Source organism: Olea europaea, unplaced genomic scaffold (genome assembly GCF_002742605.1).
Source record: "Olea europaea var. sylvestris unplaced genomic scaffold, O_europaea_v1 scaffold1148, whole genome shotgun sequence".
NCBI classification, from domain to species: domain Eukaryota; kingdom Viridiplantae; phylum Streptophyta; class Magnoliopsida; order Lamiales; family Oleaceae; genus Olea; species Olea europaea.
The window spans coordinates 362,308-385,405 of NW_019228875.1; the positions used below are offsets into that span (position 1 = coordinate 362,308).

Below are 23,098 nucleotides of genomic sequence, written 5' to 3' on the forward strand. Positions count from 1 at the left end.
CCCCCTTTTTTCCTTTTATCACTCCGTTTATATTCGTTAAGTTTTTACACCCCGCATATGGAGGTGGCCCGCACATAGTGGCTCACTCATAATAAATTACACACGGCCTCCTCAATTATGTACACCAAAAGTGTATTATAAAATATGTTGAGCTACACGACTAACTTGCCGATGGTAATGTGGGTACTATCACAATTCAATATTATTTTTCACTTTAATCCACCCCCTTTTTTCCTTTTATCACTCCGTTTATATTCGTTAAGTTTTTACACCCCGCATATGGAGGTGGCCCGCACATAGTGGCTCACTCATAATAAATTACACACGGCCTCCTCAATTATGTACACCAAAAGTGTATTATAAAATATGTTGAGCTACACGACTAACTTGCCGATGGTAATGTGGGTACTATCACAATTCAATATTATTTTTCACTTTAATCCATCTTCATATTATAGTTTTTAATCTTGTATATTCTAATTGCATCTATCACTTCAATACGGCGTATCAAATGTATGAAGGGATGATCCATTAACTTTATTCGAAATCAAGATGATATGTTCATGAGCTTGTCTTCTTTCAACTTGAGCAAATAATAGAAAAAAACAATGCAAATGAATAAGAATATTCAATTTTCATATCTTGTGGTTTCATTTTATAAGATTAACATTGTCGAAAATACTGTTCAATCTTTTAGACTAGTTATTCTTTTATCAATTCAATTAAAAAGAGAATATCATTTTTTATTAACATGGATCTTCAAGATAGTGATGTGTCTAATAATACAAACCATTAGTGAAATTCATTTGAAGTTTGAGCAAAAGTTAATGGAATTCATGGTAATTATAAAGTGGTGCATGTTGACCTTCAAATTATGATCAACAAAATTCTCTCATCTAGTCACAATTTATCTCCTGCCAATCTTACTATACTTTGATGCTCAACAAGGAGTAAGAGGGAAATGACTATTTAGAATGCAGATATTCAAAATTTCATGTTTTTCTTCTATTGCACGGGACTATATATAGATTTTCCTGAGGACCTTAGAGGGTAATTGGGTCTTTATGGTTAATGATAAGTGGCGATGGTCCAATAACTGATTCTTTTATATCATATTTGCCAGCTTACATGTCATTTGTTTATTGGTTTCTCAGTCATACTTTTAAGCCTTTATTCACTTGTACCCTATTAACGATTTATACAGATATAGAACATATGGAAAAGTTCACATTTTTGTCTACGAGCCCTAGCACTTCCTTTTTCTTGGTTAGGTTTACCTGCTATACCTTGATATTTATTCGTTGGTTAATGGTGAAGTTAACAAAAATATTATACGAGTATATTTATCTTCGAGTATTTTGAATTCAACTTAAATATCAAACTTCTTAAGATATATAAACCTTTAGATTTCAACTGTTGTTTCAATGTTCAAGTAATGTTGGATTTATCATTTATATATCTCGTAAGGTGATATTTTATATAAGAAACATCAATATCACATTATTAATTATTATTAATTAAACAATCAATATTTTCTATAATTATATATAAGATATATTCAATCATTTATCACATTAATAGAATAAAACGGCATCGTTTTGCCATTTAACGTAGAGAAACAATATCGTTTTATACTGTAAATGCAGGGTAAAAATGGATAAAAAAAAGAAATGTCACTGTATCAATCACGAAAATGATTGAAGACAACACAATATCGTTTTGGCTCCCACAATGGAAAGAAAAAAAAAGAATTTAATACAGTGTAATAAAATGGAAGAATTCATTGTTCTAACTATAGTAATTTTCTATTCCCTTTTTTTATATGGTAGGGATATATGTCAGTTCTCAAGGTGAACTAATATTAATTTAAGAGATGTTTCATTTGTATCTATGCAGATCTATTCTTTTAAAAAAGTAATGTTTTCATAAGTTAAATAGGTTTAAATGTTTAATCCATTCTTGCTCATCGTGCTTAATACTTAGTGTTACCATCCAACTTCATATAACGTTTTAATCAAGCCATCTGATTATTACCACAACAAAAATTATGCAAACACACTAGAAAAATTCACACCTAATTATTACCCCAAAAAAAAGGAATTAGAATCAGAAATAAAAATAAAAATAAAAAATACACAACATAATAAACAATTTTTTTTTTATTTCTGCTAGCACACAAAATATACAATTAATCGTACGCGTTCTAACACACACTTTTGATATACACAAAAAATAAAAATAAAATCTACTAACCCAAATCAGGAAAAATTATGTAATATAAATCAAACCCATATCAAGAAAAAAATCTGTGTAAAAATTATAAAATGCAAAAAAAATAAAAATAAAAAATCACTAACCCAAATTAAAAAAAAAAAATATATATATATATATATATATATTATATATATATGATTTTTATAATATAATATAATATATATTAAACCCAACTCATGCATATATATATATATATATATATACATACATACACACACACACACACTAGTCTATTGCCCATGCAATGCACAGGCATTGTTATTTCGAGGGTAATGTTAATGTTCCTAGATAATAGATTTATTTCTCCTTTTTTTGGTGGCTTCTTCTTAAACCTTTAATGCATAATATAGCATTTTTTCATATACTCACTTCTTAAAGTGAAGATTATAAATACTCAACTTTATTATCAAACATCATGAAAATAGGAAATAATTATGAAAAAACTCTAATATTTATTAAATGGCAAATGGAACCTAATAACATTGAAGAACTGCAACAGAAATTCTAAACCTAGATGACAAAAATTATCGAGTCAAGGTAATAAAATGTAATACCCCGAACTTCACGTTCTACATTTGGCTAATATGATTCATGCATTTCATGCTAATTACATTGTCATTTGTATCAATTTCCTGATTTCCTTCTCTTAAAATGATGCATTTGATCATCAAGGCTTTAAAATCTTTACATGATGATAACCTTCGACTCTTCGATTTAGGTGGTGAATTTTATATTGAGCTATGATAGAAAGTTAGATTAACTAAATGTTGGAGATTGGCTTGGTAAGTAATGTAATATTTGAAAGGCCGAAAATTTGTATCAACGAAGGTTCAAGCTTTCCATTCGGCTAATCGAGGTCATCTTAAACCCTAGATAGGTAATTCACATATTTGGGACATGAGGGATGAAGTGACATTATCACAACGTAATAATATATGTCTTATACGATATTATAAATATTGAGGTGCGAATTGTTGAAATCGGTTGAGAATCGGGTAAGAAATTAAATGAACAGTTGAGGAATTAGATCTATAAAGTACTTTGGGATCTTAATGCAAGTGAAATAGATTGTAAGCACATCAAAATAAAAGAATGACACTTGATTTATACCTGCAAGGATAGAGGTAAAATCAGAATTTAATCAAAGGAGACAACACCTACTTAACATGTGACGACTTGCCACTTTAATCTCTAATTCCTTCAACCTTAAGCCTCCAACACGTCCTATAAGTCCTTAGAACTTTACACAAGATATTTATAACTCTTCTAAGTCACATATGGCTCCATGTGGTGCAAGGGAGAAGTCAAAGTTGGCTGCAAGAAGCCACCTCCTACTTGGACAGCTCATGCTAGGGGACTTTTCACTTTAATATATAATTGCTTCAACCTTAAGGCATAAATTTCGTGTCTAATCCCCAAGGACTTAATATAGGATGAATATATATCTTAAATATCATAAATGGACACAAAAATAATGGTAGAAAAGTCAAGTATTGCAGCCAAGATGACAGCTCCAGCTTAGTGACTCACCTTGATTGCTTGAGGTGGCTGCAGCCCATGATATTCTTAATCCTTAAGTAATATGCACGACTTCATCTATTTAAAGACCACTCATTTACCTCCTAGATAATATATTAACTCCCTGAATTCGTCCCTAAGTGATTCCAAGTGAAAAGAGGGTGAAACAGTCAAAGAGAAACAGAAACAAGAAGCTGGAATTTCTGAACAGCTTTGTTACTCCACAGTTTTGAGGTTTGTTTCTATTATTTCTTAAGGGGTTTATGATTTCTTGAACATCTGAAGTTGTTTGTGATTAAGTTGGAGTGTTGTTAATGATGTTATGATGCCTAAATAGGGGTAATTAATGGCAAGAATTTGAAAGAAATTAATCTGGACAGAGATGAGGAATTGCTGGATTGAGTGATTTATACCTTGATTTTGGGATGATACTTAGTGTTTAACTTATATATATCAATATGAACGTTTTTATATGTAAGTAGGGAGTGTAGAAATGATTTTAATGGCCTATAATTCTTTTGGTATCATAATAATAAAATGGAAACCGAAGACAGTCAAAGGGAAAAAAACTGCCTGCTTTTGTGTAGTGGAAAATGGACTGTTTTTGAAGCTCCAAACACTTCATTTGTCACAATGTTATGATCTGATTATCTTCACATATATGTTATAGGTGTGTGGAAAAAGTTTGGGAATCGTTAAATGTAGGTAAGGACATGAAAAAGAATTTGAAAAATGAGTGGACGGTGATGGAAACCTAGAAAACAGATTCAGTCCATTTGGGTATTTAATGTGATTTCAACATTTAGATGTCCCCTAATGAACTCTTGGGCGTAGAAAATATATCCTAAGGAATACTAGGTTGTTGAAAATAATTGGATGACGTTGACGTTCATAATTGGACTCGAGAGACAGCGAGACTTATTGGATTAGTTTGTAATGCCATCCGTAACTTGAAATAATGATTTTGTCTAAATTGTTTTGGCATGAATGGACGTATTTTGGGATTGTGTGTGTTAAGATTATTAAATGGAGGATTGTATTTAATATTAGATGATAATACAGGCAACTTTTTGACGTTGACCGAAAAAGGGAATTGATACACACTCCATAGGAGCTTACACACATAAAGGCGAAAGGTAAGTGAAAATCCATTTGCAAGTACGATGCAAGAACCTAGTATATGTGACATAGTAATGTTGAAATATCTACATAACTTTGATAAGAGGCTTATAGCATATCATATGGTGGTTACGATCATTGAGTATGAGATTGCGTAACCTATTGACATCGATTTTCATTTATGAGCATTTTCATATGCATGCACGACATGTAACATGGTTGAAAATCCTGCATGCAAAATATGATTTCAAAGTGAGTTTCATTATAAATGTTTTATTGACCACTACTAGGGCACCGAGGCATATGAGGCATGCTTATGTGATATGTTAAGCATTGTGGGTGTTACTTCCTGGGTGATTGCAAAGGTAGATAGGGGATGGGCCTTTGGTGATCACGGGATGGCGGACCGCTCGACTATGCTCTTGTTATGATTATTGGCACCGCCCGGTGGGAGACTTCTTGGGTGATCATAGGGGTAGTCAGGGGATGGATCTCTAGTGGTCATGAGAGGATGGTCCACTTGTCGGTGTCGATTTCATACTGGCCACTTGATTATTGATATTGATATTATGCAGAGCTCTATCCGGTGCATAGTAGGTGGGTCAAGGGCCCAATGAAATGAAAGATTTCAAGTGAAATGATTTCTAGTCGACTTTGACGAATATTGAAATATGATATTTTTATCATGATATTTAAAGTAAATGACATGGTGTCATATGTTGTTATTACTCATGTTCAGGACATGCATGATTTTGCTTACTAAGCATTGGCTTATGTAGTTCTTGCATTGTAGGTGAACACGGAACTACATAGAGAGCATGGCTAGCTGTGGAGCTCCTACAGGATTCCAGAGTTTGATGTACATGGATGACGACCTGTAGGGTTATTTTGTAGGCTACCATCTGTTGGGTTATATTTTGGAATCCTATATAGTGTACTTTTGAAATGGCCTGTAGACATGTTTATAAGCTCTGAATATATATGTATGATTATGGCGATATGATTTTAGGCTTTGATATATTATATGATCGTGTCACAAGTGATTAGAAGTTAACAAACTCAAAAAAATATATATGTAAAATTCTATGTTTAGGTTGTGTATAGATATCAATATTAATTTGGGGATGTGACATAAAAGCACCTTCTTTCTCCCCTCCGCATGGAACGTGATATCCTACCAGCAGATTTTGATGCTCGACAATCCAATAAATGCCAAATCACTATGCATGATTCAGAATGGCAATAAGTAAATTGAACAAAGAACTAATCTTATATGCGGAACCAGTCTCCAACTTGTGCTCAGAATCCACTGACTTCATTTCTTTCTTTACTACGGTTAGTGATCCCCCAACTCCCATTTTTATCGATTCATTTGGTCTTCTGTGAATTTTATTCCACCTCTCTTTAAGTTTCATGGACTATGTCAGTCACCAGTCTTATGGGATTCTCATCATGCATGGTTGAGTGTCGTTGCTATTGTTGCTTGTGGTGGATGATATTGAGGTTTAGCCATTCACAGATTCTATTAATGCAAATAACATTACTAAAAGAATTCAACAAGTTGATAGAACCAAAATTCAATCTAAATCATGGGAAAATATAGATAATAAAAATTCGATGCCAAATAATACCCTCAGTAAGTTGCCTTGTCACATGGGCATTCTTTCCATCTGAAACATACAAATAATTTGATGTGATTAAAAATCAGATTAACCATCCAAAATTTCTTCTATCAGTATAATCACTTTTAACAAATGAAATATGCATCGAAGATTTGATGTGATTTAAAATAAAAAAAATCCCCTTTTCAACACGTGAAATCCTCATATTTTTCTGTTATTTATCTAATAAAGCCTGGCCATTTGCATGACCCGACCTTTCATAACTCATTTATGATAGGTAACATGTGCCAAGGTCAATGGTAGGATCAATATACTTCTATCATATATTTGACGTACAATGGATGCCAACCTCTTTCCACAAGTTGCATTTGATTCACCAATGGCAAGGAAACTACAACCTGGAGATGTAATTGATTTTAGTTCTCGGGAACAAAATAGAAAAGGCTTTAGCAGGAGTACCAAAACTAAAGTTCCAACTCATTAAAGAGAATCATTAATAACTGCAGTATAAAATACCTAGCACTTCCCAGCTTACAATTACTATAAACGATGTTTAGGAAGCTTGCTTAGTTCACTCATAAGGCGGAGACAAAATCTTTTTTGTTGATGAGAGAACATCATCTTTTATGTTATTCTAAATAAGTAATCTTAGTTTCAAAACATTTTCACTCGTATATCTAGTTTGGGTTTTAAATTCCAAATCATATAAAACTCAAAATATATAGATAAAAAGATGATTCATACTTCAACATTCAGATTGATCCCACTATAATTGACGACTTCGTTGGTAACTCTAGAAACCATGGTAGAAGGATCACAATACTAGATATATGAGAAAAAGTATATGCCATTCTATTGATTAAAGACTTACTGCTAAAGGCGCCAAGGAGAAACTTACTTAGCCAATTTATCAATCTGAGCTTCCCAATTACCTCTGCCAGCTCCTCCATGTTTTACTTGATTTCTGCAATAGAATGAGAGTACAATGGAATATAAATGTCTAAAGATTGCAAAGATGCAAGGACAAAAGAGAGATTAAGTTAGGAACAAATAGGGTGTTCAATTTCATCTTTGCTAGCATTTTTCAATTTCATCAAGCTGATACAATAAGAATTGAAATCCCGAATCTAAGTTGCCATTGTTATTTTCTTTCTCAAATCTCAGCAATCAAACCTCTGATTTCTAAGCAAATCTTTTTCCAACAAAAAAAAAATGGAAAACAAAGATCTTTTCAAAACTTTCAGTAAACTTAAAGAGAAGCAATAAAAATGAAGCAATGCACTAAAGTTTAATTTTTGGAACTCAATTTCAAGCTAGAGATCATCAGATCAAAATTGATTTTGACATCAGTATCAAGATAATCAATCAATCCCTTCTGAAAATGATCATATTCTTAATTTCTTTGTTAGCATTTTGTATCATCATCAATTAGAGCACAAAAAGCAAGAAGAAACAAGAAAGCCAAATTCATTGAAGACAATAAAATCCATATGAAAGCCAAAATTAAATACTTTCAACTAACAATTAGAAGAAAAATCTGAATAAATGCACAAACATATATAAATAGAGATAGAGAAAAAGATTACAATATCAAGAGGGGTTTTAAGTGGATTCATAGTACTTATGTTTCCACGAGAGAAAAAATCGAAATAAACATTTCTTACCACTGGTGCAGATCTTCGTTTTGCAGTATTAGATTATGTTTCCAATGTACATTATGGAAGTGAGCATTTCCTGCAAATGAACATCTAAACCTGAGATATGTGTTCTTATTAGGCCATTAAAAGCAAGGAATTAAGGTTTCAAAAATTCAAATGAGCAATATCATCATGAGGCCATGGACATTATATATGCAAACTTATATGAAATAATAAATATAGGTCATGAAGAGAAACAAAAATCAATATACTGGGCATATTATTTTTGCTAAGAAATGGGCCGAATTGCATAATGCTCGTAGGGCAAAACACATTGTATATGCTCGTAGGGCTTCTCTTGTATATTATTAACTTAAAAGGTGGCACGAAATATATTGAACAAGAAGAGAATCATATATTTATTTAAAATTAATATTCAATGAATCCATTTTGAAGAACTAAAACAAACTTAGTTCTATCGGTGAACAGTCTATAGCGTTTGCAAGAAAAACATTAAAATAGCACATTCATCTACAAGATTATTGATCATAAGCAATAGTAAGCAATTAGTATGAGAAATATGTACAAGGAGGCAACCTCTCTGTGCTGTGGCTAACGATGCACCTCCCAGTAAGACTAAGCTGATGATCGAATAGTTGAAAGATGCCTGTCATATATCATGTTTGCTTTTGCAATTTTGGATTATCACCTGTCAAAGAATGTAAATTTTTTTTAGCCATTTTCACTCCCCTCACTTCAATGAAGGTATCAAAATCCCAAATGTCTTGTCTAGAATTTCTCCAACCTTTTCGTATACCCAACTTCCAATGCACTGGCTTTTCTTCTACAATACTGTCCTGTTTGCTTTTGCAATTATGGATTATCATCTGTCAAAGAATGTAAAATCGTTGCACCCATTTTCACTCCACTTATTTCATTGAAGGTATCAAAACCCCATATATCTTATCTTGTCTAGAATTTCTTCAACCTTTTCGTATACCCAACTTCAAATGCATTGGTCTCTTCTTCTATAATGTTGTGACCACCCTTTCAAACCAAGGACTGAATAATTCAAATTCTAAAGCAAACATACAAAATTCTTTCAACAGGCCTCTGATGCAAATAAAATGAAAACTATCTAAGTTCTGACAATATTATTTGAAGAATTTCAAGCAGCAGAAATTGAGAGAATCTCTCTCCTTTCCGTATTTACATAATTCACCAAGAATTTTCCCTTAATTACACACCCTTTTAGCTAAATATAATTACAGAACCAGAATCGATTAGCTCAAAACACTTGATATCCACCATATCAGGATTCTATCTTTGCAGTAGAAACTGCCATCAATTATCTTCGAGTAAATAAGAAAGACCAGAAAAAATTCGTTCGTCCTCTCTAAAATCTAGAGATAACCCCCGAAATTTTCCCCAGAATACCTATGAATCCTCATAAGACCTTTTTTGCTATTGTGTAGTGCATTGTTGTTCCAAGATCTTTACTTCAATTGAAAATAGTTCGATTTTCTCTCGTGCCTTTGTTTGAAATTTTAGTTAAACTTTCATAAAAAGGGAAAAATGTCCACAGGATCTGCAGAAGTGATCAAGAAACTGAAGAAATTAATAGGATTGGAAGAAATTGAAGGTCGATTCCAGTAATTAGTTTGAATCTTACCTTTGCTCTCCTTCTTAGGGCTTGCTTTGACTCGGTTTGTCGAGAAAGAAACTCGTGAAAAAGCAAGAGAGAGTGAATGAAGAAAAAAGAAAGCAAAATGCTCTTTATGTAAAATATCTATATCCTATTGAATAACCAGATAATGAACAGTAAAGAACCAGTTTCAGTGTGAATCGGAGGACAGAAAAATGAACCGTAAAGCCAACATTCACTCTTTTATATAAAAGCAATGAAATGAAATTATATAATTAATATTACTGATAAATTAAAATTAATTAAGTACAAATTTCAAAAATTCAATTCATTTACAAGCAATGAAACGTTAAATAAATGTTGAGCCGGAACTTAAAGGAGTGATGGACTACAAAAACCTCTCTAGATTACATGAAGGTGACAAGTCAAACAAAAAGAGTCATCTGTTTTAAGCAATAAGAAAAAATGGTGCTTCCAAAAAACGAGTAACCCAAATCTCGAACAAGTGAATTGTATTGAAGACACCGTCCACAAATTTTGAGATTTAAACAATTTTTATGAAGGGGAAAAAATATCAAAATCAAAACTCGCCTTATATTGATCGTAATAACACAGTTGAGGAGAACGAAACCAATCGTTGGAACTTTAGAGCAAAAGGACGTTGATTTCTCAAAACTCTTCGTCCCTTCCACTTCAATGCCTTCCTCCTCTTCAAAAATCAAACCGAAAGCATCTAAGAAAGTGAAATTCAATCCATAAATCCAAGATTTGAATGATAGTAGTCAGAGTATGAGATATTATCACCTTGCTTCGAGCCTAGCTCTCATCTTATTTGTTGGATTTTACCCTTCTTCTTCCTCATTTTTAGGGTTTGATTTTGTTGTGGAATGAGGAGTTGATCAAAAAAAAAATTGAAAAAACAGAGAATGTGTGAATGAATGAAGTGAGAGAAAGAGAAGTTTTATACCGAAGATAAAAATAGAGAAAAAATTGCTGCTCCGTGCTGCGTGGAGTCTATCTTTCATTATTATTATTATTATTATTTTAACAAAAAACAAAACAAGAAAGTCAATTTGCATTAATTAGCACTCTGAACAAAGTGAATACGATCGAATTTGCTGTCAATTTTAAAGTCAAAAATTCTGGCTTCTATGTTTTGTCGTTACATAAGAAACAGTGATATGTGAGAAGAAATTAAAGTGGGATTCTCTTTTTTTAATAAAGGGAATAAAATTAAATATTTAATTAGGAAACGAATTTGAAATCAAAAAGTGTTGGCTCCTTTATTTGCTACCCTGTTTGTATTAAATAGCTACAGTACAACTTATCAATTTTTATGAGTGTGAAAAAGTTAAAAAAAAAAAAAATAGTGCTGAATTTCTCTCCGCGATGCGCGGAGATGATCCCACTCCGCACTGCACGTAGTGTTTCACCAACTCTCCGCGCAGTGTGGAGGCCCTCTTTTTTTTGTTTATTTTTTTAGTACATATTTTTGGTAATTTGACCATAATTTTGGCTGCGGTTATCAAAATCGCGCCCATAACCCTAATTCGAAAAGCTTTTTTCTGCACGCATGTCGTGACATCGTTTTCAAGGTCAAAATTCGCTGTTTTTTCTTCCAAATCCCCAATTATAGTTATTTTCTTCCTTTTATGACATCTTTTATTATGAAAACATACTTTCTAATGTTGTAAATATTTATCCTACATCAAAAAAAAATAAAAATTGACGTCATACATATAAATTGTTTTTAGAAAATGATGTAAATTATATTAAAAAAGTTGTCGTGAAAAAAAAAATCAGAAAATAATTGATTTTTTTTAAGAAAAAAGATGAGTTTTACGCATTTTTAAATGTAATGTTTAACTATTTTCGATATTCATTTAGATTATTCAATGTGTCTCCAAACGAGCTTCGAAAAAATATAGAAGATTAATGAATTCGACTACCGTATAATCGTCGTTAAATTTTCAGATTTAACCTGTTATCGAAATTCTTAATTTTTTAAATAATGTCTCTTTTAACATTAAAATAATTTAAAAAGTGTATTAGGAAACTTTCTAAATGACGTAAAAAATTTAATAGATTATTTAAAAAATTAACTGATCGAAACAAAAAAATTCCTAAAAATTATCCGCGCAGCGCGGAGTAATTGCTCCTGGCAGCCAGGAGCCAAATATATATCTTTTTTAATTTTGCTCCTAGTTGCGCGGAGCCAATTTTTTTTTTTTTAATTGGACGATTAATATTTTTTTTGTCAACCTTTTTAAGACAGCGTTTAATGTACGTTTAACTATTTACGATATTCATTCGATACGTCTATAATATCTCGAAATAAGTTCGATAGAATATAAAATATATATTTTTTATAGATGTTGCGTAAATGAACGGAGAAAAGTAGGTGATAATATTTTTATTCTTTTATTAATGTTCATTATTTTTTCGCGACAATTTTCTCAATATAATTTACATCAATTTTCTGAAATTGATTATTTGTGGGGTGACTACTTGAACAAACGATTTTATAAAAAGAAAAAAATAGGAAAAAAAGAGTTTGGAGCAAAAATGCTCCAAATTGCTCCTTACAGCACGGAGCATAAATTTTTTATTTTATTTTTATTTTTAATTTCAGTTTCTAATTTCATATTATATTTTACCTTATAACGTGACAAAGAGTTTATTTGTAAAAATTTTTTCTTACTGTTACTTTTTCCTCTCGGTCAATTAATTTTTTAAGTAATCTAATAAAAATTTTGACGTTATTTAGAAAATTTCTAATAAATTTTTAGTTTTTTTTTAATCTCAAAAGAAATATCATTTAAAAAATTAAGAATTTTGATAACAAGTTAACTTTAAAAATTTATCGACGATTGTACGGTAGTCAAATGCATAATTTTTCTATATTCTCTGGAAATTCATTTCGAAATCTATATTATAGACATATCGAATGATTTAAATGAATATCGAAAATAGTTAAACCTAAATCAAACGCGTGTATTAAAATAGTTGACACAAAAAAAATATTAATCGTCCAATTAAAAAACTGGCTATGCAGAGTAACTTATCAAAATTTATTAAATTTTTTTTTTTAAGTATGACTAGGAGTGGACGTGGTCCGGTTCCAAAGGAAACCGAACCGAACCGAATAGCAATGAGAATTTTAGAAATGGAACCATTGGTTCCATAGCTAACTGTGGGACCAAATCGGAATCGAACCAATCGGTTCCGATTCGGTCCGGTCCGGTTCTTTATATTGAAAATGTCGAAATAAAATGTTCACTACTAAAACTCTAAAAATGCTACCAATGTGATACTTTTAACAAAATATAGAAAAATCGAACATACTATTCAAAAATTTATTTAAGTATAGATTTACAAAGTGAAAACAAAATAAAAATTTCACATTTTATAAATGAAATTATATATTGTAAATAAAATTACTTAGGTATAGATTTATCCAATATTCTAATTTGGTTTGAAAATCAATTAATCAAAGAATTATAAGAAGAGACAAGGAAAGAATCAAAGTGAAGAAGGAAAGTGCTGAAATCTAAAATTAAGAAGGAGCCCGATTATTTTTTTATAAAAGTTTGGAAATTGAGTCATATATTTTACCAAAAAAAAAAGAAAAAGTTCAATGAAAACTGTCTGGTTTCCTTGGTTCCCATACTAGAACCCAGACCAGATCGAAACCAATCGATTCTTGAAAATTTGTCCTGAAATCAAATTAATTTTTAAAAGATCTGGAACTAAATCGATCAGTTCTAAACGATTCCAGTCTGATTCCATCGGTTCTGAGAAAAAGTGCTCACTTCTAAGTATGACGTCAATTTTTTTTCTTTTTGTTTTTGGACGTAAAAATTTCTAATAAAATTATTATCGCCCTACTTTTCTTCATTCCTTTACGCAGCATCTATAAAAAATATATCTTCAATATTCCATCAAAACTCATTTTGAGAACTATATTATAGACACATCAAATGATCTAAATGAATATTTTACCTTATAACGTGACACAGAGTTTATTTGTAGAATTTTTTTCTTAGTGTTACTTTTTCCTCTCGATCAACTAATTTTTTAAATAATCTAATAAAAATTTTGACATCATTTAGAAAATTTCCTAATAAATTTTAAATTTTTTTAATCTCAAAAGAAACATCATTTAAAAAATGAAGAATTTCGATAACAAGCTAACTTTCAAAATTCATCGACGATTGTACGGTAGTCAAATGCATAGATCTTCTATATTCTCTCAAAATTCATTTCGACATCTATATCATAGACACATCGAATGATATAAATGAATATCGAAAATAGTTAAACATACATTAAACGCGTGTATTAAAAAAGTTGACACAAAAAATATTAATCGTCCAATTAAATATAGAGTTCTAGCTTTGTTCGAGCATCACATCATAGGCAATTGCATGGATTCTTCTACAAGAACTGAGCCACAGGTGGTGTCTGATTCTTAATTCCGAGCACGATTTTTTGGATGTAAAATGCATTAATCTTTGTTCTTAATAGCGAAGTTTGTTTTGTATATTTGGTTTATAAGTCCCCTTAATTCTTCTTCTTTTCCTTGTCTTTATTATTTGGGTTTACGAATTTATTCAGCTGGAGAACTTTTTGACAGTCATCTAACTAAGCATTTTTTATTATTATTTTGAAATTGAAGAATTAATTATTTTAGTTGATTATTTCTTTTTCTTTTTTTAAATTTAAGTGAAACAATAAAAATTATAACGATAATCGTCACTAATAACAAATTCTACACCCATAGTTTTTCATGATTGATATTTCGAATTTTAGTTCTGATTATTGTGTTTCAAGTCAATGGAGGACTTCAATTAATTAGATGTTATATTAAAGAGGAATTAATAAAAATTAGTTGAAGTAGTTGAAGTTATGCTGGCCAGTGTAAAAATTTCTCAACGATATGCTAATTTGTCTAGGCGTTTTGGTCTCCATAGGGAATGGGCTAAATTACCTTGAATGATATTCTTTCTAAGGAGTAATTATATTTCTTGATTATTATCAAGATTTAATCAATTGCTTCAAATTTTACAATTCAAGATTGAGAAGTCAGTTATGAAATGATTGTATAAAATAATTGAGTGGTGATGAATTAATGCTATGACCTCATTATCTCTTCTGCGAGTTCCTGAAACTTCAAAATTTCCCAGAAGTTCATTAGGTCCATTCAACGTAAGCGTTCCCTCTTACAGTGGCAAAGGCAATGTTCAAAGCCTCCCTACTCCATTTTCTGCAGTCAATAGTTGTAGGCCGCTGGGTCCCACAGGCCAATTGCATGCAAGCAACCTTCCAATTGACTATTGACTGACAAAGACAATCATTCAAAAATGTTGGAAAATGAACTAAAATGGGGCTCAAACGGAAGCATATGTGTGGTCCAGAGAAGAAAGCGTGTCACAGGAATATATTACTGTAGCAAAACCGAATAAGTTGAATATAGTGTGAAAAGCTATGTGACATAAATGAATAGTAGAATCAAAGCCCCTCTTTTAAGAGGTAGTAGATATGTGTGTGCGCGCTTTCATATAATTTTTTTCAAAGTTTTTGTAATGATTTTTTTTCTTTTTCTTTTTCTTTTTCTTTTTTGTGATTTTTAACTCCCCCCGCCCTTCTTTCCCCCTTTTGTGGCAATTACTATGTGTGAATTTTTTTAGCGTTCGTGTGTGTTTTTTCATTTTAGTAATAATCAAATGGCTTGACTGAGACGTTATATAAAATTGAATGGCCATAGTGAACCAAAATAAATTTTTGTGGCCATGATAACACTAAATATAAAGTATAGTGGTTAGGACGAAAATCATTCGAGCAATTGTGGTGATAGTGTAACACTAAATACAAAGTATAGTGATTTTGAATGAATTTAATCCTATTTAAATAATATGAATTGAGATGGAATATTGTTATAATGTCAAATAGGAGTAAAAAAATGTGCTGTCATTTTTGTCTAGGTTGAACCAATAATATTGGCAAAAAAATAAATAAATAAATAAAAATTATAAATTACCTAGATATTTATAATTCAATGCTATCACTCATGGCATCTCATGGGAAAATCCAAAAATGAGTGGATGAGATTTGATCAAAGTAAACTTTATATGTGTAACGATTACTTTCAAGTTGAATGTATGTCACGTGAATTTATGAATACATTTTGTAAGTTTTAAAAGTGAATTTGTAGTCGGAGTATTCGTAACAACTTGTAATTTTCATTTGGAGTATGTACGATTTTAGTTCAAACCATTTGTCCATATGCAATATTATGATTTGTTCTTTTTTTTATAAATGGATAATTAGCATAAAACGTTCATACCTCTCAATATTATCATGCAAAACGTCTCTACCTTTTATTTTTTGACATTTTCACTTATATTTTCACGTTTCGTTGCAAAAAAGTTCATTTTCTTAAAAAATAAAATAAAATGACAAATATGCCTCTATTTAAATAAAACAAAAAGGAAAGAAAAGAAAGATTAAAGAACAAATTGCAATTATACTCGCTAACTTTTAAAAAAATTTGAAATGAGTCCAAATAAATTATTAAAATTGTAATTAGCACAAAGGTCCCTATTCTCATATTATAGTGCAAAATGTTCACAACTTTCATTTTTTTACATTTTCACCCTTATTTTCATATTATGCACCTGTTTGATCCCCATTACGTAGAAAATTTAATGGGGGGAATAGTATTTTTTGAAAAATAAGTGGTTGAAAAAATGAAAAAATTTCGATTTACGTGTAATATTATTTTATGGAAGATTGTGTGGTTGAAAATAGGAGAGAGAGAAATGAAATATAATAGAATTTAATGTAATGGGGCTCAAACAGGGGCTATATTGCGAAAATCATCATTTTCATCCATTGCAAAAATCATAATTTTCACTCATATTTTCATCTTTTATTGCGAAAAAGATCCTTTTATCAATAAAAAAAAATGTAAAATGACAAATATATCATCATATTTAAATAAAAGCGGTAATTTTTGCAATGAAATGTGAAAATGTCAAAAAATGAAAGGTAATGACGTTTTGTACAATAATATTGAAAGGTATGTATTCTTGTGCTAACTATCCTTTTAATAATTTATTTGGAGTAATTTTCAATTTTTTAAAAAGTTTTGGAGCATAATTTCAATTTGTTCTTTAATTTTTCTTTTTTGTTTTATTTAAATAGAGGGTATATTTGTTATTTTACATTTTTTTATTTAGAAAATGACTTTTTTTTTTTGCAATAAAATATGAAAATAGAGGTAAAATATCAAAAAATAAAATATGAGGACATTTTATATTAATTACCCTTTTAATATTATCTAATTCTGTTTTAGATTTTACAAAATTCTTTGTCAGGTAGGGTAATTGTCAACTTTTCACCTTGCATCTTTTCGTAAAAGAATTTATAATTGTTTCACATGGATTATAAGTCAATTTTAAATTAGAAATTTGCTACAACTATCCGGAGTGTTATACTTCGGGTTATCTGTCCCTCACATGGAAGGGTTCCATGCATTTATTGGGCATGGGACCCAATATCCATGTGAGGGACAGGTAAACCGAAGTGTAACACTCTACACTCCGGGTACAAATAGTAAAATCCTTTAAATTATGTTCAGCCATTTAACTTTATTTTAAATTCAAGTTTGTAGAATATACAATTTTTATTGTTATTTTATAATACAAAACTACAGTGTCCAAAAATTGAGTGATGCGTCCAGGGCTCATGTGTTGGGCTCGGCAAGGTCTAGTTCGGTTCGGTTCTAAAAAAAATTGAATTGGCCCCAAATTTTAGGTATTTAGTAAGAGGAACTGTTCGAATTCGATTCCATTTGGTTAGGTTCCATTTGGTCCTAGATTCTGTACTATATTTAATTTTTTTAATATTTACAAAATTACATTAATTTAATTAGTGACATGCTTAATCTTAACTCCTACAAAATAATGTAGCCCAATCTTATGTGTTTTCTGTATATCTCTTTACTGAATTCTTTATAAATTTGATTGTTAAAGTTACAAGAAGATGAAGATAAGGAGCTCACATAAATTGAAAGAGGTGCTGTCGAACTTCAATTTGATTTCTTCAAAACGGTAGAGATGGTATTACGGTATAATAACAAATTTAGATAAAATTTAGGTCAATTTGATTAAATCGGGCTTGAATTAAAAATTAAAAATAGAAAAAATTCATATTTTTGGGTTTAAACTAAATTAACTAATTAGCAAATTTATTTAGGAAAAATAAAATAATTTGGCTTGTTTTAAAATAAATAATTTAAAAAATTAAGAAAATTCAGTTCTTGATTTAGAACTGAGAATTAAACTGAACACGTCGGTTCTCTATTTAAATATTCATTCGGATATTTAACTTAAAAAGAATCACTCAATTCGATTCAGGTCCGATTCGATTCGAAAATTTTGCTCTACCCTACCCATGTTTAGCATCATTATTCCCAAAAACTATGTACTAACAACATGTCATCTGCTATTGTAAAGCCTTAATTGAGATTTCAAATAATCACTTGAGAGGCAATATAGATCAAATGGATAAAAAATTGTTGATCGTATTCCTCCACTTACGGCCGTACATTATTACTGCTATTTTTTTTTAATATATATATATATATATATATATATATATAGAGTAAAAAGCAAGGTGCCCGTGCTTATGGACCCTTCCTAGTCAGCCGCCGCAAAATATTCTTTCGATTTGACTACATGCTTGCATGAATAATGGTCACCTGCTGCTGCCTCAATTTTTTTTTTTTCGTACTCATTTTTATTTGTAGTGTTTGAGGCCTATTTTTATATAAAAAAAAATATATTTTAGAATAATAAATTGATAAAAAATATGTAGTTAAAAAATAAAGAATTTTTTTATTTATGTGTATTATTATTTTAATAAAAAATATGTGGTTGAAAAGAAAAAAGAGAAAAATGCATTTTAAAAAAAAGGGTACCAAACAGGGCCTTATACGGTCTCGAGTTAAAATATTATTCATGTAAATTTTAAAATTCTTTATACTTTATAATCACGTATTTTTCTAAAATTTATTATAAAAAATTTAATTCTTCCTAAAAAATGGCTGTCAATTAAGGGCTTAATACACTTGATTTATACCAAACTTTTATTTTAGACTCTATATGGGAATTTATAAATAAAATAGATATAAATTGTGATTAAGTTAATAATACTTATAAATTTATGAAAATATAAATTGAAAGTAAGAATTAATTACTTGATCAGACCGGGTGGAAGGGTGACGGGTGACCCAACATAAGCCGACATCTAGGTTCAACATGATCTAGTTGACGTATTTAATTTCCGTTTGAAACCCATTTTTTTCTAATAAAATTTATTTTTAATATATTCTTCCATAAAAATTTTACACATAAATTCAAAATATTTTCTCATTTTTTAACCAAACATCTTCAAATAATAACTATTCCAAAATAAATGTATTTATCTTGGTTTTTTCCTTTCTGGGGATTTGAGGTCTACAATAAGTTATATTAAATAAAATATATTTTCAATTGAGAGTTAAAAAGTATATTTATTTAAAAAAACTAAAAATTGATGACATAAAATAGATTCTTCTTTGAGTTGAATTTTTAAGAGTGTGTCGCATTTTCAACTTATTTTTGGGGATGCTTGCAGTCTAATTTTATCGTTTACATTTTTATTTTGTTTTTCAATTATAAACCATAATATTAATCTTGTAGAGATATTATGAAAATTCACTTTTCTACCTTAGAATTAGTCAATTTTGTAATAAGCTAATATAGCTTTCCCGGTCATAATGAACTACTCATATTATTTTATTACTTTCCTTCTTATATTGCTTTAAGTAGCATTGTATTTGATATTTAATCTACAGCAATTCTTAATTTGATATAACGGTAAGTATTATGCCCTAAATCCAATTAACTTTGGATATAAATACTTTTGATGTATAATTAATAAAATTTAATGACAGATCTATTATTTAATTGATAGATAATTAAATAAATAATAGAGTCCGTAGATTCAAATTTTCATAATTTGTTAATCACAAGGAGTTGTGATTGTGAGATACAAATTACATCTGATTAATTTCAAATCGTCCGTGGTCGTAAGTAATAACAAGATACGGATATCGTTATTACGGATAGACCATCACGTGTGACATTTCTTATTTATGAAGTAAGTAACTGATCTCACAAATTAAAGTGTGGTAACACTTAAATAAACACGTGGATGTTTTGTTATAAAACAAAACATTGGAGACTCGTCAAGAGATTCCACATGTATAACTATTTGAGTGTCAGTAATTAATTTCTAACGTTCGGTAATGGAATTGGTCGTTTGACTTGAGGTCGTCATGGTATCTTATATGATGACAGTCATACTTTGACAGTGTTGGATGTTGCTCTGCAAAGGGCCGCTAATACGATATCGTTCGGGTACGTCAAGAATCGTATAAAGGTTGTGATTGACAAATAAAGGATTCGTCACTCTTAGATAGTAAGAGATTATGATTTGCGTTTCATTCAATTAAGTCGATAGTGAAATCCTTGGCCAAGATGTACTCATAAGTCGAAAAGAAGTTTTCGACTTATATTGACTTAATAGTGGAGTGAAAGATATGATCGATAATCGAGATTGACACACTTTTATATCTCGTAATTGATCGGATCATATTGACGAAAGGATTATAGTTTCACGGTAAACGAACGAGTTTGGTCCTGTCATACCATGTGACATTTCTCGTCACATGTATTGCCTTGACATATTGTTAGATATCAATCTGGGACGGCGAGTGTAAATTGACGATAAATTAAAATGGTGTTTTAATTTATCAATTTTGATCAGATCAAAATAACATTTCACGTCGCTAGATATTGTGATCGGGAACATGATGGGTCGTACACAAAAGAGAATTGAAAGATTGCAATTTGTCAATTAATTAATTTAACAATCGTTAGATAAATTAATTAATTGGATTGGTTATTTATAGACCCGAATTAATTAATTTGATTAATTAATTCACGGATCGAATTTAATTAAATGAATTAATTAAATATTGGACCGGACCGGATCAGGCCCGTTTGGGCTTATATAAATACATGATTAGGGTTTTCAATCCATATAGTTTTCTCATAATTATTCTTGCTAACACAAGAGGAGAAAACCCTGATGGCTGCAATCTTATTCTCTGTGTGGATCATCGTTGGAGGCTGGACAATTGAACACCTGTGAGTGGTGAATCAAGATTGCTGGAACGAAAAAAAAAAAAGCAAAAGGTTTGCAAAACTTTTCAAAGGTACAATTTTTATCACGATTTCTATCTAACCACAAAGGGATCCTCGGTGGGAATCGAAATAATTTTAATTTTTCGCTGTGCATGTATAAGTAGATTCCCAACAATAACGTGGTGTTTTCTTTGTTCTTACTAAACACGAGCAAACTTGTCAACATGATTCTAAAAGTCAATTTCCAGGTATTAAGTTCTAAAATAGAATTGAGTTTAAAATTGACCAAAAGTAGTTACCAATTGAACTATAAGATTGAATTGCTCTTTAAAGTGCCACGACCAAACATGTTAGAACTAATTGTATTTTTTAGTTTCACTAAAATACGACCAGACATTGTGCAATCGAAGATTAGGTAACTAGTTTTGTTAAGTCGAAGGATCGTTTAGTCTCAAAAATAAATCGCTTTGCAGAAAAATTAGATTTGCAGAAAAATAAAATGAATCGAACACGAAGATATGTTTTTGCCCTAAAAAGGGCCGGATGTTCGGTCTTATGACCCAGTCACCCGTTGAGCATCACCAACAGGTGATATAGCTCAAGATCCACCAAGTATCAACCAAGAATCAGTACACCATGTACGACTAAACCAAAGGTTTCTTCGAGTATTCTTTCGCCTCTATTCTAAAATGTAATCCACTCACTCACAATCGTTAACATGCTATACAACACAATCAGAAACTATACAACACAATCAGAAACCATCACTAAGGATTACAGATTGAGAAATCACCAAGATCATATGAATTACAGTGACCAAGAACCCTAATCTATTACTCAGAGAGAAGGGCGGAGAGACGAAGAGTTGAAAGAGACCAAATGATCTAGAATTGGGGCCAAAACCAAGTAAGTATCTGATCAGTCAACCATCCAAGGGTGAGAGTAAAGCCACGTGTACGGCTGAACCTCAACCATTTAAGAGGCAAATGCGTGTTTCCTCAAAGAGCACGATTTATAACCCGAAAATAATTCCAAAACAGATCAAGCCCACAAGTTTCAATCTGGGTCAGCAACAAATGGTGAGACACCCAACTAATATAACAATCTCCACCTTGCTGAACTATTTCTTTGTCTCTACTAGTGAATTTAGAGCTATAGCAACTATTGGCTCATTTGCTCTAAATACCTACAAAAAAAATTGAACACATTAGTTCACATCTTTCAAATGTTAAACACTCGAAGTTCTGATTTTACTATCTCAAGCAATATTCAGAATCTTCAAGCAATTTTGAAATTTACTCAAAAGTAATACCTTAGTGCCAAAATCAGCAGGGTTAAATTCTGTAGGAATTTTAACCAAACTTATCAAACCTTTTTCTGCCAAGTTTCTCACAAAGTGAAATTTTATATCTATATGTTTAGTTCTGTCATGGTAGACAGGTTTTTTAGTCAAATGTATGGCACTTTGGTTATCTGTATAAATTCTAATAGTATTATTTTCAAAACCTATTTCATTTAACAAACCCCTAAGCCAAAGACTTTCTTTTACTGCATCACAAGCAGCAATATATTCAGCTTCTGTAGAGGAAAGTAACTAATTTTTGCAATTGTAATTTCCAACGAATGCAGCCATCACACAAAGTGAAAACATATGAAGATGTTAACCTTCTTTTATCTAAATCACCAGTAAAATCAGAATCAGTGTAGCCTTTTAACTTTATCCCTTCATTGCTTTTTTAAAACATTAAACCTAAATCAGAGTTTCCTTTTAAGTATCTTAGTGGATGTCAGGTCTGGTACAGACCATTAGGTATATTATTGATCCTACAGCATTTGCATAAGGAATCTTTTCCATTCTAATAAATTCATCATCTGTTTTAGGTGAATTTTCACTTGACAGTTTAAAATGGTTAGCAATGGGTAAGGTTACAGTTTTACACTCAAGCATTGAAAACTTCTCAAGTAGTTTCTTCACATATATGCCTTGTTTCAATATTAACATGCAATTATTCCTATCTCTTTCTATTT

At 30.6% G+C, this 23,098-nt stretch overlaps 2 long non-coding RNA genes across 2 annotated transcripts; one reads left to right on the forward strand and one right to left on the reverse strand.

Annotated features, from left to right (window-relative positions):
- Positions 1-3,986: 3,986 nt before the first annotated feature.
- LOC111373644 lies at positions 3,987-5,743 on the forward strand. Its single transcript, XR_002698987.1, has 3 exons — positions 3,987-4,026; positions 4,855-4,928; positions 5,705-5,743. It is a non-coding gene; the product is annotated as an uncharacterized LOC111373644 (long non-coding RNA).
- Positions 5,744-6,384: 641 nt separating this feature from the next.
- LOC111373643 lies at positions 6,385-10,626 on the reverse strand. Its single transcript, XR_002698986.1, has 6 exons — positions 8,976-10,626; positions 8,768-8,879; positions 8,198-8,267; positions 6,883-7,497; positions 6,543-6,581; positions 6,385-6,433 (listed from the first exon to the last, which is right to left on the reverse strand). It is a non-coding gene; the product is annotated as an uncharacterized LOC111373643 (long non-coding RNA).
- Between the last annotated feature and the right edge of the window lie 12,472 nt (positions 10,627-23,098).